The sequence below is a fragment of the Salmo salar genome, chromosome ssa04 (assembly GCF_905237065.1).
Source record: "Salmo salar chromosome ssa04, Ssal_v3.1, whole genome shotgun sequence".
NCBI classification, from domain to species: domain Eukaryota; kingdom Metazoa; phylum Chordata; class Actinopteri; order Salmoniformes; family Salmonidae; genus Salmo; species Salmo salar.
The window spans coordinates 19,060,172-19,078,287 of NC_059445.1; the positions used below are offsets into that span (position 1 = coordinate 19,060,172).

An 18,116-nucleotide genomic window follows, 5' to 3' on the forward strand; every position below is an offset into this window, starting at 1 on the left:
AAAGAGACAAAAAAAGACAGAACACATTCGAATTACAAAAATCACTAACTGAACGGATAAACAGATTTTTCAACAAGAATGATACAAAAAAACGCTATAGAAATATGATTAATATACTGAGGTAATGATAAAACGAGCGACTAAGAGACTAGTATGGCTAAAATAAGGCTGACAGTAAGCTATGTATCGGGTAGGAAGTGGGCGTTGCTACGTTGTGCAGAAGGTCTAATTTATAATATAATTAGCATTACCGTAGTTCAAAGAGCAACCCGCACTCTTTTCTTCATTTAATCACGCCCCAAGACGCCCGCCAATGAAATCATATCTCATCCGTGTGGAAGGGAAGTAAACGGTGACTAAGAACAATTTTCACGATAGCGTTTTTATTATTGTTATTTAGACATTTATTAACACAGGACTTGGTTGATAGATGTTACGTTATTTAGGTAACGCTAGATAGCTTCTAACGTCAGCTAGCTAACAATGGCTATGGGTTTTCACACTCAAATGGCCTCCATTATGGAGGTGCTAGCTAATGCAGCCGTGGCAGAGATCTGTAAACTCGTAGACGACGATTATGCAGTGTTTCGTTTGGAAATTTCTCAAAGCCAAAATGAAAACAGGGCATTGCGGAGGAAACTACAGCTACTAGAATTGAAGGTAGCACGGGAGCGCGCAGAGAGGACTATCAGAGAACGCGTCATTGCTAGTCGTCCCAGTAGTGTCAAGATCCTCGACCGATACAGAGGAATGGCAAGAGGTACATTTTGCCCCGTTCCCCTCTGCGCATGTTTAGATAGTATGCAATAATTCCCCTGATTACAACTTAGTTATCTTTCAAGAAGTTATTAGAAGTGTTACCTAACATGCAGTGTCAATAGTGTACAATCTAGCATTGACAGTACCTAACCACCTATTTTTCCCCAATCACTCTCAGGTGAAGGACATCTCACTGGAGGCCACAAGAGCTTTGTGAAGCCAGCGCGACACAATACATGGAGTGATGACGAAACAATCACTGTTGATGAGGGGAGTGGAACCTCAACCCAGGAAGTTATCGTGATAGAGGTTAGTGTAATAGTATTAAATAAAAATTACAGTACATCAAATGTGGCCAGTTTATTTCAGAAGGGCTCCCCTCAGCTATTCACTTCCTTACATGTAACATCCTCATTTATCTGCCATAGAGGAGCTTGTGAGACTTCCTTACTACATTGTTATCCAATTAAACTCATGTACCGGTAATAACCTCCTCTCTTCTTGTGTTAGTCTGCAGAGGCTGCAGGTCCTGGAGGATTGTCTCTGGTCAAGCAGGAGAGGACTGAAGCAGAGGACCCACAGCACAGCAGAGACATCCAGACTGGAGCAACATCTGGAGTGGCGCCCCCTGTAGCCACAGAGGACCTATCCACCGCCGCTGCGCCTCAACCCGGGACCCGACGCAGCATTACGGAGGTCAGTGGAATGCCAAACGCCATCCTCAAGTCAGAGACTTTAACTGTAACACAAAGGCTTTTACACACAGTACCTGACCACAGGTCAGACCCAGAGAGACTGGGGTTGGGGAGACTGGGCTGTCCTCCTGCTCCCGGCTCTGAGTATTTACTTTATGGTAGCCCGAGGACTGTACATTCCCATCAGGACTCAGGTGACGCGTTAGAGACTGTCAGTGATCCGTCCTGTTCTTACACTACAGAGATGGACCCTGGCAACATGCCCTTGGGTTTAGAGAGACACACTGATCTGTCTAGAGGGGACTGGAACCGGTACAGTAGTAGTGTATACTCTGAAGGGCGCCTAGATAAGAAAGAGGAAGGTCTGGTCGTAGATGAAGTGACTGTGAAAGTGGAGGGTGACGTTCCTCCCACATGGAATGCAAATAATCACCTAGGAGACGGACACTCACAGGGCAGAGATTTCTTAGATTACAACGAAAGCTTAGAGGCAAATCCAAACGTTACGACCCACTCCCCGTTACACGTGTGCAGGGATCGCGACCCAGTGTGTATGTTGATGGGGCCTTCCGATTCACACGGTCGTGTCCTTTTCAATCAGGTATTGAACTCAAACAGCAGGGCTGGAGCCCAAGCGCAGGGAGGGGCAGCAACATCAGGCAATAGTAAAGATAAACGGTTCCTCTGCATGTTCTGTAACAAAGGCTTCAGCAGCCCCCAGAAGGTAGAGATCCACCAGAGGGTCCACACAGGGGTGAAACCTTTCAGCTGTACCCAGTGTCACATGTGCTTTGCCCAGGCTAGTGACCTGAAGAGACACCAGAAGGTCCACACGGGGGAAAAACCATTTGGCTGCCACCTGTGCCAGGCCAGTTTCTCACACTCATTCAACCTGAAGAGGCATCAGAGGGTCCACACAGGGGAGAACCCTACATCTGCCCCCAGTGTGAGAAGAGGTTCTCCCACCAGCACCAACTGAAGATGCACCTGAAGATCCACATGGGAGAGAGGCCGTTCACCTGTACGCACTGTGGGAAGAGTTTCTCAGAGAGGAGCTACCTCAGGATACACCAGCATAATTACTGCTTCTACCCTCAGAACTGCCACAATTCTTCAGGGCATGGATTACACTGTGTAAAAATGTTTCTTTGCAGGACAAGGATTGTCCTGATTTTCAAAAATGCCTGAATTGTTTCACCTTGCTTTTCTGGTTGGCTGCAAGTTTCACCTTCCAATTATTTCAGGTCTACAAGAGTGCAAGTTTCACCATGGCACGGACCGCGATTATACATTGGCACATGAGTGTTATTAGTATATGGCAAATATGAGTCAATTATTGCCTTCCATCCATGTGGGCTTTCGTAGACTACCCGAGACATGAAACAGGTGTCGCCAATTTGTTAATGCGCAATTTGCCTAAATGGGTAATGGAAACACTTCAACCACATTTTTATTTGACACTGTAGGTTTTAACGATTTTTAAATTTTTTAAATAATAATTTAGGTGTGAGATTAGGTCCAGCTGTTTTTATTGACACAAGATAGTTAAATGGAAACGCACCCTAGCAGGCAGTTGTTGCATCTATTTTCTATGCTAACATTCTAAATGTCGACCAAAAAAATTACTTGACAAGTTAATGGAAACACTAGCTATGTCACGGAAAGAACAGGTGTTCCTAATGTTTGTACATTCAGTGTATAAGCCTAAAAAGTCTGTTACATAATGTGTTTGTACTGTGTAGGCTATATGATGTTCACAAGTGCCTGTTTCATTACTTCCATTCAACTAAATTTTTTCTCTCAAGACAATTTGAATGAGGAAATTAATGCAGTTTATCAAGTTTATGCAAATCTTTAGTTGAGATGTGCATGTGTGGTTTTCATATGATTTATTTACAACTTGTTCATGTTTAATAAACACAGTTGAACTTTTCATTTTAAGACTTTCATTGAGACTCCTTAATATACATCACATCTGATCTCACCCTATTCTGCATATACCCAACCGCACTTTATAACCAATATACACTTACTAAATATAACTGCACATACCCACACACTAACAAAGATCTACTGTACATGTCAAAATAGTTAGTCATGTTTGTCTGATAACTTTTGACTTATCATAGTTGACTTATTTGAACCCACAACCTATTTATGTCCACCATGATGGATTTAACAACAATTAAGTCCTATTGTAACTACAGTATAGGACTCAAGTGTAGTGGGGATGGGTTAACACTCTGGGTCAATACTTGCAAACACAGGGGTTATAAAGTACTAATGTAAGGGAAGACCCCCATGAAATGGACAAAAATAAATGGGGACATATTGGCACCGCATGAATCATACACCCTAATGCCAATACCACCCAATTTGGTCCACATTCATCCAAATCATATGGCAAATGCCAAGTGTCACACCCCAAAAATCCTATAGATGGCGAGCGCGCTCCACCGTGGATTTTCTTATTGCGAATGTAACACAAGTCAACCCCCAATAGTCAAATTTTGAAAAAAATGAAAAATTATCACCCCCTTAAAGTGCTTTCTGGACTGTTTTTCGAAAAATTTGATTAATTTTAGACTTTTTTTGTCAATTACACATGTATAAGAGCTTTATGAACATACTTTTGACATATTTTATTGACAATTTTTTGGGTTGTTTTTGCTTGTGCATAAGGCATATGTTTTGTGCATTTGGAATATGATTTCATAGGAAGTCAAAAGTGACTTTTTTTTTTTTTTTGCCAAATGCCATTAGAAATGTCCAAATGAAATGTCCAATTCTTTTTTTGTCAATTATACATGTATGAAAGTATTGAATGTGCCAAATCACAGCAAATATCCAATAGATGGCGAGCGCTCTCCACAGTGAATTTTCTTATTGCAAATGTAACACAAGTCAAGACCCAAGAGTCAAATTTTGAAAAACATTTTTTTCGAAAACTTATCAACCCCTTAAAGTGCTTTCTGGACCGTTTTTCGAAATTCTTAAGATTTTTTTTTTTTTGTTGTTGTCAATTACACATTTATAAGAGCTGTATGAACATACTTTTGACATTTTATTGACATCATTTTTTGGGTTGTTTTTGCTTGTACATAAGGCATATGTTTTGTCCATTTGCAATTTCATAGGAAGTCAAGTGATTTTTTTCTTTTTTTTGCCAAATGCCATAAGAAATGTCCAAATGAAATGTCCAATTCTTTTTTTGTCAATTATACATTGACAGTATGAAAGTATTGAATGTGCCAAATTAGGATGTTTGTCCATTTGCCATGTACGATCATAGGAAGTCAGTTTCCAAACCCAAAAGTCAGTGAACCATGTCCAAATGGCATTTATACTGCCCAAATGATATATAGCCCTATGTTAAGCCATGAATCAACCTAGATGGTCTATTTGTCATGTATGATGAGGGAGAAGTGGGACTCTGTTGTTTTTTAAAGATTTTCTGAAAAACGTCCAAAATGACTATTACCATCACGAATTTGACATGCTCAAAAATACTGCAGAAATGCAAAATTGACTGGCCCGATGAACTCAGGATGGCCGGGCAGTGACTGTGGTTCCTCTCCATCGCTCGTTGTGGTGTTTTCATCATGTCCATTTGGTGATGTTTTTCACTATTGAATCATATTGCAAATGCACAATTTGTTGCAATATTTTTCAATGGGCATTTACCATCACAAATTTGACATGCTCAAAAATACTGCAGAAATGCATAATTGACTGGCCCGATGAACTCGGGATGGCCGGGCAGTGACTGGTTCCTCTCCATCGCTCATCACCCAGCAAGTCAGCGTCCATCAGTCAATTAGATGTCATTCTGACACCAAACTGATACCATCTGACACCAAATCCACTTTTTCCAACTCGTTTAGAAGCCAACTATCACATATATCAGAGCAGGCCCATAATTCACAGCACCTTCAGTTTTAACCATAAAAAAACATAAAGCACGTAGTTGCGTTCTAGCTGCGGATCCAGCTCTGACATTATGTGTAGGCCTATTTGAGGCAACCCCAAATCCCAAGTTTCGGCTCGATAGGTCATTCGGTGCCCGAGCAACAACCTTAATTTGGTGCTGAAAATCCATTTTTTCCGGGCGATGCTATGGGGTCCTTGAATGAGCTATTGGACAGAAACGTTGGGGTCCGTCTCTATGGGCCGAGGCGGTTTCAATGCACCTAGTCTTGCGACTCTGGGACATTTCTAAATGTCGCCATTTTCGTGATGGTCAAAATGAATTGAACATATTGCAAATGTACGAGGCTGTTTCTCGGTCTGAGAACCTTCTAGAGCCACATAACTCACCGTGCACTGTCGACTTGAGCTCTATAACAGGTTTCTAAAGTTTCAGAGTTCTAGATCTGACGGTTCTTGAATCGTTTGAATGAAGGTAACCATTGCAGGCACTGTATGTCTAAGCCCCACACTGTCACTATGTCCTAGCTGTGTGTGTGTTATTTTTTGTGTGCAAATCTGATGGGATAAATGACTGATTTACAGTTCATGAGGGTTACCTAGTCACACATATGAAGTTTTGAAATGATCTGACTTTTTTAACCCTTCGAAACAGCCCCTGTGACCCATATTTAAGGCACTTCCGGTTGGCACAGGAAGCTATAAGTAAACACATATCCTGATTGGGGTATGCTATTACAGAATCCTGAGTTTAAAGTCTTTACATTAAGAATTGACTGATCTACATAGGGTTGAATGCAGTGATTTTCACAATCTGCAGGCAGGTTATAGAAAAACACCTTTAGGATGTTTTTAACCACTTCCGGTTGTTCCAGGAAGCTTAGAATCGACACAGGTAGACCTCATAGTGGCCTGATGGTATGTCATCGAAGACAGGTTCATAAGGCATTCATAACCCACATAAGTTTCAGGTTGAATTTAGGGGAATAGGCAATGTATTCCTATGGGGAGAAAAGTCATTAAAAATGTTGATGCAAACACCTTCTTTTAACTGTTAACCTCTCTGGGCTAGGCGGGACGAATTCGTCCCACCTACGCAACAGCCAGTGTAATCCAGTGGCGCGATTTTCAAATACCTTAAAAATCCTATTACTTCAATTTCTCAAACATATGACTATTTTACAGCTATTTAAAGAGTACCCAGCCAGAAATAATCAGACACCCATTTTTCAAGCTAGCATATGTCACAAAAACCAAGAAGACAGCTAAATGCAGCACTAACCTTTGATGATCTTCATCAGATGACAACCCTAGGACATTATGTTATACAATACATGCATGTTTTGTTCAATCAAGTTCATATTTATATAAAAAAAGCAGCTTTTTACATTAGCATGTGACTTTCAGAACTAGCATACCTCCCGCAAACTTCCGGGGAATTTACTAACAATTTACTAAATTACTCACGATAAACGTTCACAAAAAGCATAACAATTATTTTAAGAATTATAGATACAGAACTCCTCTATGCACTCGATATGTCCGATTTTAAAATAGCTTTTTGGTGAAAGCACATTTTGCAATATTCTAAGTACATAGCCCAGCCATCACGGGCTAGCTATTTAGACACCCGGCAAGTTTAGCCTTCACCAAAATCAGATTTACTATAACAAAAATGTTATTACCTTTGTTGTCTTCGTCAGAATGCACTCCCAGGACTTCTACTTCAATAACAATGTTGGTTTGGTCCCAAATAATCCATCGTTATATCCAAATAGCGCCGTTTTGTTTGTGCGTTCCAGACACTATCCTAAAGGGTAAATCAGGGTTACGAGCATGGCGCAATTCGTGACAAAAAAAATCTAAATATTCCATTACCGTACTTCGAAGCATGTCAACCGCTGTTTAAAATCAATTTTTATGCAATTTATCTCGTAAAAAAGCGATAATATTCCGGCCGGGAATCTCCTTTTTGGTAAACAGAGGAAAAAACACAAAGACGGGGGTGGCCAGTGCACGCGCCTAAGCCCACTGTCCCTTGATCGGCCACTTGAGAAAGGCGATAATGTGTTTCAGCCTGGGGCTGGAATGACGACATTCAGGTTTTTCCCGGGCTCTGAGAGCCTATTGGAGCCGTGGGAAGTGTCACGTTACCACAGAGATCCTAAGTTTTGGAAAGAGATGTCAAAGAAAGACAGTAAATGGTCAGACAGGCCACTTCCTGTAAAGGAATCTCTCAGGTTTTGACCTGCCATTTGAGTTCTGTTATACTCACAGACACCATTCAAACAGTTTTAGAAACTTTAGGGTGTTTTCTATCCAAAGCCAATAATTATATGCATATTCTAGTTACTGGGCAGGAATAGTAACCAGATTAAATCGGGTACGTTTTTTTATCCAGCCGTGTCAATACTGCCCCCTACCCTCAACAGGCTAAGGGTTAATGCCACATGGTCACACATATGCAGTTTTGGAAAGATGTGACTTTTTTAACCCTTAAATGACGATAGATAAATGTCTGGTTCTTTTTTTCCTGACACCGTAGGCTCATGTACTTTGACATGAAGCGGTGAAATTAGCGCTCTATTTTAATTTTTGACTTTTAATCCCAGAAAAATGGCCTTAACTCAAAAAGCGTTGAGGCCTCGACTCCATCTTGTTCGGGGCCAACTGCCCATTATGCCAAACCAATGCTCGCCAAGTTTCGTCTTTAAAGTCTTTTCCATTTAGGAGAAAAGGCTACGTCGTGATTGGTGATGTTTGTTACATTTGCAATATGATTCCATTCGCCCTCCTGTGGTATAATCCGGGACAGGTGAGAAATGACCAAAATTTGAACATTTTATAAAATGGAAACCGAATGTCCGAGAGACTCCGTTCGATGACTTCCCGGAAGATCCGGCCCCGGTGCACGGCCCGACGCCTTCCACGAATTTAACAAACGTTCGCGGACATCTAGTAAGGGACCGTACATTTGCAATATGGACTTTCTCACTAATCATACAGCAAATGCCGAAATGTTCCCTTCATGTATGTAAAAATACTTTCAAGTACTACTTAACCTCTCTCGGGTATGTGGGACGAAATCGTCCCACCTAGTCAACAGCCAGTGGAATCGAGTGGCGCGATATTCAAAAACCTTAAAAATGCTATTACTTCAATTTCTCAAACATATGACTATTTTCCACCATTTTAAAGACAAGACTCTCGTTAATCTAACCACATTGTCCGGTTTCAAAAAGGCTTTACAATGAAAGCAAAACATTAGATTATGTCAGGAGAGTACCCAGCCAGAAATAATCACAGACCCATTTTTCAAGCTAGCATATAATGTCACATAAACCCAAACCACAGCTAAATGCAGCACTAACCTTTGATAATCTTCATCAGATGACACTCCTAGGACATTATGTTAAACAATACATGCATGTTTTGTTCAATCAAGTTCATATTTATATAAAAAAACAGCTTTTTACATTAGCATGTGACGTGCAGAACTAGCAAACATACCGAAAACTTCCGGTGAATTTACTAAATTACTCACGATAAACGTTCACAAAGAACATAACAATTATTTTAAGAATTATAGATACAGAACTCCTTTATGCAATCGCGGTGTCAGATTTTAAAATAGCTTTTCGGTAAGAGCACATTTTGCAATATTCTGAGTAGATAGCTCCGCCATCACGGGCTAGCTAATTTGACACCCACCAAGTTTGGCGTTCACTAAACTCAGAATTACTATAAGAAAAATTGGATTACCTTTGCTGTTCTTTGTCAGAATGCACTCCCAGGACTTCTACTTCATCCACAAATGTTGTTTTGGTTCAAAATAATCCATAGTTATGTTCAAATATCCTCTGTTTTGTTTTTGCGTTCAAGACACTATCCGAACGGTGACGCGCGGACGCATGTTGTGACAAAAAAATTCAAACTATTCCATTACCGTACTTCGAAGCATGTCAAACGCTGTTTAAAATAAATTTTTATGCGATTTTTCTCGTAAAATAGCGATAATATTCCGACCGGGAGACGTCGTTTTCGTTCAAAGACTCAAAGAAGAAAATGGACTCTTCACGTGCATGCGCGCCCCCGTTTCATTGTTCTCAGATCGACCTCTATCCAAATGCGCTACTGTTTTTCAGCCAGGGACTGCAGAGTCATCATTCAATGTTCTGGCGCGTTCTGAGAGCTTATGGGAGTCTTAGAAAATGTCACGTTACAGCAGAGATCTTTTGTTTTCAATAAAGAGGCTATAGAAGGCCAAGAAATGGTCAGAGAGGGCACTTCCTGTACAGAATCTTCTCAGGTTTTGGCCTGCCATATGAGTTCTGTTATACTCACAGACACCATTCAAACAGTTTTAGAAACTTTAGGGTGTTTTCTATCCAAATCAACCAATTATATGCATATTCTAGTTTCTGGGCAGGAGTAATAACCAGATTAAATCGGGTACGTTTTTTATCCGGATGTGAAAATACTGCCCCCTACCCTAGAGAGTTTAAGTATTTTTGGGGGCATTATCTGTACTTTACTATTTATATTTTTGACAACTTTTACTTCACTACATTCCTAAGGAAAATTATGTACTTTTTACTTCATACACTCAAAAATACTTGTTACATTTTGAATGCTTAGCATGAGAAGAAAATGGTCAAATTCACACACTTATCAAGAGAACATCCCTGGTCATCCCTACTGCCTCTGACCTGGCGGACTCACTAAACACACATGCTTCATTTGTAAATGATGTTGGAGTGTGCCCCTGGCTATCTGTAGATTAAAAACCAATAACATTTATCTAATTTGGTTTTCTTAATATAAGGAGTTTGAAATGATTTATACTTTTATTTTTGCAGTTACATTTACTTTTGATACTTAACTATGGGCTAGGTGGGATGCGGGACACAGCCAGTGAAATATCAGGGCGGCAAATTCAAAAACAACAAAATGTCATAATTCAGCTTTCTCAAACATACAACTATTTTACAGATACATGTCTCCTTGATGTAACCACATTGTCCGATTTTCAAAAAGGCTTTACAGTGAAAGCAAAACATTAGATTATGTTAGAGTACATAGACAAAAATAATCACACAGCCATTTTCCAAGCAAGGACATGTGTCAATAAAACCCAAAACACAGCACTAACCTTTGACGATCTTCATCAGATGACACTCCTAGGACATTGTTACACAATACGTGTATGTTTTGTTCGATAAAGTTCATATTTATATCCAAAAACAGCATTTTACATTGGCGCGTGATGTTCAGAAAATATTTTGCCTCCAATTCCTCTGGTGAATCAGCACAACAATTTACAAAAGTACTCAAACGTTGATAAAATATTAAACTGTTACTCAAAGAATTATAGATGAACATCTCCTTTATGCAACCGCTGTGACAGATTTCAAAAAAGCTTCACGGGGAAAGCATACTTTGCAATAATCTGAGTACTGCGCTCAGAAAAATACACCAGGCAATACAGATACCCGCCATTTTGGAGTCATCTAAAATCATAAATAGCATTAGAAATATTCACTTACCTTTGATGATCTTCATCACAAGGCACTTCCAGAAATCCCAGGTCCACAATAAATGTTGTTTTGTTCGATAAAGTCCATAATTTATGTCCAAATAACTCGTTGTTTGCGCGTTCAGTAAGCTACTCCAAATGTAGGAAGCGCGCCGAAAATTTCACGACAAAGAGTTATATTTACGTTTGTTGAAACATGTCAAATATTGTAAAACATCAATCTTTAGGGCCTTTTTAACGTAAAACTTAAGTAATATTCCAACCGGACGATTCCAATGTCTTGAAAAACATTATGGAACACAGCTACCTCATGTGAATGCGTGTAATTGTGGCCTGTCATTCTCTGTCATCAGACTCCAGGAGGTCTTGTTCGCTCTCTGTTGACTGCAAAAGCCTGAAACACGTTCTAAAGACTGTTGACATCTAGTGGAAGCCTTAGGAAGTGCAAATTGAACCCTAAGTCACTGTATACTGAATAGGCTTGAAAAACTACAATCCACTTCCTGGTTGGATTTTTTTCTCAGGTTTTTGCCTGCCATATGAGTTCTGTTATACTCACAGACACCATTCAAACAGTTTTTGAAACTTCAGAGTGTTTTCTATCCAAATCTACTAATACTATGCACATTCTAATTTCTGAGCCAGTGTAGTAGCCTGTTTAAATTGGGTACGTTTTTCATCCGGCCGTGAAAATACTGCCCCCTAGCCCAGACAGGTTAAGTATATTTAAAACCAAATACTTTTACTCAAGTAGTATCTTACCGGGTGACTTTTACTTGAGTCATTTTCTATTAAGGTATCTTTACTTTTACTCAAGAATGACAATTGGGTAATTTTTACAACACTGTGCAAACATAACTCGTTTAAATTTACATGGTTGCTTATCTGGCACAAAATGTTAGCCAATTAAAATCGTGAATTTACTTGCACGTGACAAAACGCTAAATTGGTCCCATAACATGGCACACGTTGGCCCTATGCTAACCTCAACAGGTAGCACTGATTATATCCTGTCACAAATTCTTCATCAGCCTATCAAATACTTTATATCCACCAACCAATATTATTTCTTCAAATAGGTCAACCCTGGCAACTAGATGGATATTTTAAACCTTCAAATTCAAGGTTTACTTTTTTTTTGGTTGGTCTGTAACAAAATGTTGTGTGCCAATATTGCATTGACGCATCATTGACTAGGTTACTGGCTACTACTGATGTTAGACTACATTTTCACGGTTTTGGCATATATGACAAAATTCATGATTTTGTTTCTGTTCCACACACACCCATCCACAAGAGGTCCTTACAGCTTAAGTTTATCGTACATCGTAAAAAAAAAAGACTGTCAAATAGAAGTCATGTAGGCTACCATTATCACTTCTAGGCAGCACACACTGCTAAAGCGGTCGACTCTAAATCAGTAGTGCACTTTCACCATGAGCCCCCCCTCGCGTCAAGCTTTTTTGTTAGGAAAAAACAGTTCACTGCAGGACCTTGATGCTCGATTCAAAACGCATGCGACGAAGTGGATGATTTATAATAATACTTAGCCTGCATGTAAGTGTAGCCTACATAAGAATATACTAATGACAGCGAAGTGTCATCCTACATTAAGACTGTCGATTAAACATATTTAAAGGAACTGCAATACTGCCTTATCTGTAGGATGATAACGAGAATGCTACCTATAAGCCTATTGTACACTAACGCTCATCCTCCTCGAGTCAAATAATGCATATGTAACCACGTTTCCATCCACAGTTTTTATGTGAGTAAAGTCATACTGTATATACAAATAAAATAATGACAGCTGTGATGGAAACAGGAAGTGTCGGTAAAATGTTATAATTGCAGACAGATCATGTGTTCTTTCGACATGCTGGGATCTTTTGGGGTTGGTAAAATGTATTGTGTGAGAAATGGCGGTGGAAACGCCTTTTGTGTAAATATTGATATAATAACCATCATATAGAAGTAAACTTGGAGTCACGCAACACTATGGTTTATGGTCCTCCCACTACGACTCGGGAAACCATGCGGTTTTAGTCTACAGATGAAATAAGTTATGATGAACTTCACAGGGGAGTTAAAGTGCACAGTGTTGAGTTTGACGCGCCTTTCCAATAAATATCGAGTCTTATTCTGGTGACTTGATGATCGATGCTTGACCGCTATTTGACAAATACAAATATTCTCGCTCTTATCCATCATAATCTCATCATGTAGACTAGCCTACCCGAACTGTATCTGCCAACTGTTGGCTAGAGCGCACGTGCCAAGACCAGTAGGCACATTTGCTATTTAACGTAACAGTTTGTGACAAAACTATCCGTAGAGTTGGAAACGCATTGAACTTTAGATTTTTATTAGGTACATGAAAACTTAAGCGATAAAGTACATTTTGTGCTATGTCATCACGCACTGATTTTTATCTGATACAAGTTAGTTTAGTGGAAACACCATTGGTTGGAAAATGTGCATATTTTCTTTATGCGGATTTTTGAATATTCGTATGAAAATCTGTCGCCAAATGGATGGAAACCTAGCTTGTGACAAGGCAGATGATTATCAAATGACATGTAAACATGTAGGTCTACACTGTGTACCCTTATGTCCATTTAATATAACCTATGCAATATGATTATTAGCCAATAGCAGTGTGTTTGTGCAAGGCTTAACGATTAATTCTTAATCTTAATTTTCAAGTTGTTGGCTGTAGGCAAGTCCCTTTTCAACACACTAAGACATATGCAAATCTACATTTCAATGAGGGGGAATTACTAATGTGAGATTAATACACTTGCCACAATTATGTGGACTAGGCAATTTACACAGAGAGCAATTTGACCAGTCAGTCAAATACACGTGATAGTTGTTTTGATGAACAGAACTTGCAGTTGGAAGAACTTGTGCCAGGATATAATCAGAGAGGTTATCATAGGGCTAACGTTTGCCATGTTGTCTGATGGGACCAGCTACAATTTAGCATTTGGTTACGATTTTAATTGGCTAATACACATTTTGTACCAGGGACCCGTTTACATTTAAGTGGTTGCTTATGTTCGCAAGTATGGGCCCTCCATGTTGAAAGTGTGTTTATTATCTGTGTGTATGTACCTGAGGGAGTGTATGTCTGTAATTTGTATCACCTGTCCCTTCCAGGAGAAGGAGGAGGGTCCAGAGGTGCTGCTGGTGAAGGATGAGGGGTGTGAGGAGGGTCTGGGGAACCCTGTGAGGACCATGGTCATGCAGGACAACCAGACTACACCTCCCTCTGAACCCACAGAGGAACCAGCTGAGCAGCACAGGACCACACACACTGAGGTGAGCCCACTATGAACTAACATCCTAATGATACTAGGTCAGGGCCTGTCCACAAAGTAGGAGTGCTGATCTCAGATCAGTTTGGCATTTTAGATCATAATGAATAAGACTATATAGACAGGTGGGGGACCTGATCCTCAATCAGCACTTATACTCTGAGACAGTTTGCGGATACATGCCCAGGTCTTGGTTAATTTGGTCTTAAGTTTGGGACCATGCCTTTCAATTATCAAACCATTAATTAAAGAGTGTCAAGTAATCAAATCAACTAACATGTTTACATAGTACTCATAGCAATCCCTCATTTCCCAATTAGAAGGTGCTCATATCAGATTTCTTGATTCAACATCTTCTCATTCTGTATCTCTTACAGCCAGTAGACATGGAGGATGGGAAGCCTGATCTGCTGCTGGTCAAAGAGGAGACAATAGAAGATGGACCAGAAAGTATTGATCTGCTGAGTGGACTAAAGATGGGGGAGCAAGGTAAGGGAGAAATACATATAGCCTACATACAGTAATAGATCTTCAATGGGAATAGTTATGCACCTGGCTAATGTTTTTTTTTCTGCATTCATAAAATGAAATTAATAGAACTTATGTTTACATAGAAAAACACATTCTAACGTATGAACTTGACCAGGTAATTGACAAACTCCATATATAGTTTTCTCTGCCATGTTTATAAAATATATTTTGTAACCTCTTCCTGCAGGTGGTTGGCTGGAAGCTAACAGAGGAGACTGGGCGACCATCTTGGATTCCCAGACTGGTATAGCTAAGGGCCCAGGGGACGACATCACTGAGCAGGTCAGGACCAGAGGCGACATAGTGGATGTCGGGGGATGGGAAAGCGTCCTCAACTCTGGGCTGGGGAACAACACTGTTAACCACAACCAGAAACAGAGATTGGAACATAAAACAACATCTGAATTTAGTCTCCATGACAACAGACTGGCTGAGACCAGGGCGAGGCGTAGATTTGGTCTGCGGGAACGAGGTGTCCATATGAGAACAGACTCTGCTAGCGATGCTCCGTCCTGCTCCTATAGTTGTGATTCAGAGAGATTGATGGCGCCTCAGGATAACCCCCTAACAGGTGCTGCCTTCAACCTGCCTTCTATAGGATCTATCAACTGGAACATGGACCCTGTGACAACACAGACAATCCCTGACCTTCGTCCTCCTCACACTCTCCTTATGTTAAACCAGACCTCAGACAATGCCAGTGCCTCAACACTAAATGGCAACACCAGCGCATTGACAAATGACAGTAGTAGTAATGCTATCAGTAGATCTGGTGGCAAAGAGAAGCGCTTCCCGTGTTTGTTCTGTGGGAAAGTCTTTCGTTTCTCTAAACAGGTGGAGATCCATCAGAGGATGCACACGGGAGAGAAACCGTTCGGCTGCCACCTGTGCCGGGCCAGTTTTTCACACTTGTCCAGCCTGAAGAGGCACCAGAGAGTTCACACAGGGGAGAAGCTTTTCAGCTGCCTCCTGTGCAGGGCCAGTTTTTCACACTCCTCCAGCCTGAAGAGGCACCAGAGGGTCCACACAGGGGAGAAACCCTACACCTGCTCTCAGTGTGAAAAGAGGTTCTCCCACCAGCACCATCTGAAGATGCACCTGAAGGTCCACACGGGAGAGGCTATTCACCTGTACGCACTGCGGGAAGAGGTTCTTCGTGAGGAGCTACCTGAGAATACACCAGCAGAAAATGTGCACCATGAATAGTGAAATGTAATGAAGTACTAGTTTGTTTGTAGTTCATTCTGTTGGTTTTGCATATAGAGTGACAACCTTGTCCTGCTTGATTCTGGTATTTTATGAGGAAATGATAGTGCCTTATTGAATGTTTTCTTGACATTAAGTAGTAAAGATGTTGAACCTTTTTCAAAGCATTCTAAAATTAATTTTATCAAAGCGAGGGGACCAGATTTATAGAAAAGTGTTACCATAGTGAGAAAAGTTATTCTACAATGCATGTCACATGTATAATTTTGTGGAATAAAAGTATTGTACTTAAATACAAAATAGAATCTGTGCTGACTGGGTTATTATTTCAGTCGATCCAAAACGTAATTATTGAATCAACACATGGATTTCTAAAAATAATAAACTGCAATGGCTCCATATTGTTAGAAATGTGATTGATTGTGGTTAACATTGTCACATGCGCCCAATACAATGCTTACTTACAATCCCTTAATCAACAATGCAGTTAAGAAAATGCCCTAAAAAAGCAAGAGATAAATCCAATCAAAGTTTGTCACATGCACCGAATACAACAGGTGTAGACTTTACAGTGAAATGCTTACTTACAGGCCCTAACCAACAGTTTGAGTTTTAAGTAAAAAAAATAGGTATTAGGTAAACGGTAGATAAGTAAAGAAATAAAAACGGTAATTAAAGAGTGAAATAACAGTGAGGCTATATACAGGCACCGGTTAGTCGGGATAATTGAGGTAGGATGTATATGTAGGTATGGTTAAAATGTCTATGCATAAAAACTCAGCCAAAAAAAAACGTCCTCTCACTGTCAACTGTTTATTTTCAGCAAACTTAACGTGTAAATATTTGTATGAACATAAGATTCAGCAACTAAGACCTAAACTGAACAAGTTCCACAGACATGTGACTAAGAGAAATGGAATAACATGTCCCTGAACAAAGGGGCTGTCAAAATCAAAAGTAACAGTCAGTACCTGGTGTGGCCACTAGCTGCATTAAGTACTGCAGTGCATCTCCTCATCCAGGCTCTTCGTTGGCCATGGCAGAACCCTGACATGTCTTGCAGGAAATCACGCACAGAACGAGCAGTATGGCTGGTGGCATTGTCATCCTGGAGGGTCATGTCAGGATGAGCCTGCAGGAAGGGTACCACATGAGGGAGGAGGATGTCTTCCCTGCAACGCACAACGTTGAGATTACCTGCAATGACAACAAGCTCAGTCCGATGATGCTGTGACACACCGACCATGACGGACCCTCCACCTCCAAATCGATCCCGCTCCAGAGTACAGGCCTCGGTGTAACGCTCATTCCTTCAACAATAAACGCGACTCCGACCATCACCCCCGGTGAGACAAAACCGTGACTCGTTAGTGAAGAGCACTTTTTGTCAGTCCTGTCTGGTCCAGCCACGGTGGGTTTTTGCCCATAGGTGACGTTGTTACCAGTGATGTCTGGTGAGGACCTGCCTTACAACAGGCCTACAAGCCCTCAGTCCAGCCTCTATCAGCCTATTGGGCAGTTGTTGTTGCCATCCTGAACCTGTCCCGCAGGTGTGATGTTTGGATGTACCGATCATGTGCAGGTGTTGTTACACGTGGTCTGCCACTGCGAGGACGATCAACAGTCTGTCCTGTCTACCTGTAGCGCTGTCTTAGGCGTCTCACAGTACGGACATTGCAATTTATTGCCCTGGCCACATCTGCAGTCCTCATGCCTCCTTGCAGCATGCCTAAGGCACGTTCACGCAGATGAGCAGGGACCCTGGTCATCTTTCTTTTGGTGTTTTCAGAGTCCGTAGAAAGGCCTCTTTAGTGTCCTAAGTTTTAATAACTGTGACCTTAATTGCCAACTGTCTGTAAGCTGTTAGTGTCTTAACGACCGTTCCACAGGTGCATGTTCATTCATTGTTTATGGTTCATTGAACAAGCATGGGATACAGTGTTTAAACCCTTTACAATGAAGATCTGTGAAGTTATTTGGATTTCTACGAATTATCTTTGAAAGACAGGGTCCTGAAAAAGGGACGTTTATTTTTTTGCTGAGTTCATGATAAACACAGAGTAGCAGTAGCGTAAAAGAGGGGTTGGTGGGTGGCGGGACACAATGCAGATCGTCTGGGTAGCCAATGTGCGGGGGCACCGG

General features: G+C 40.8%; 1 pseudogene; it reads left to right on the forward strand.

Annotated features, from left to right (window-relative positions):
• The first annotated feature begins 265 nt into the window (after positions 1-265).
• On the forward strand, positions 266-16,270 carry LOC106602407 (uncharacterized; annotated as a pseudogene).
• The last annotated feature ends 1,846 nt before the right edge of the window (positions 16,271-18,116 follow it).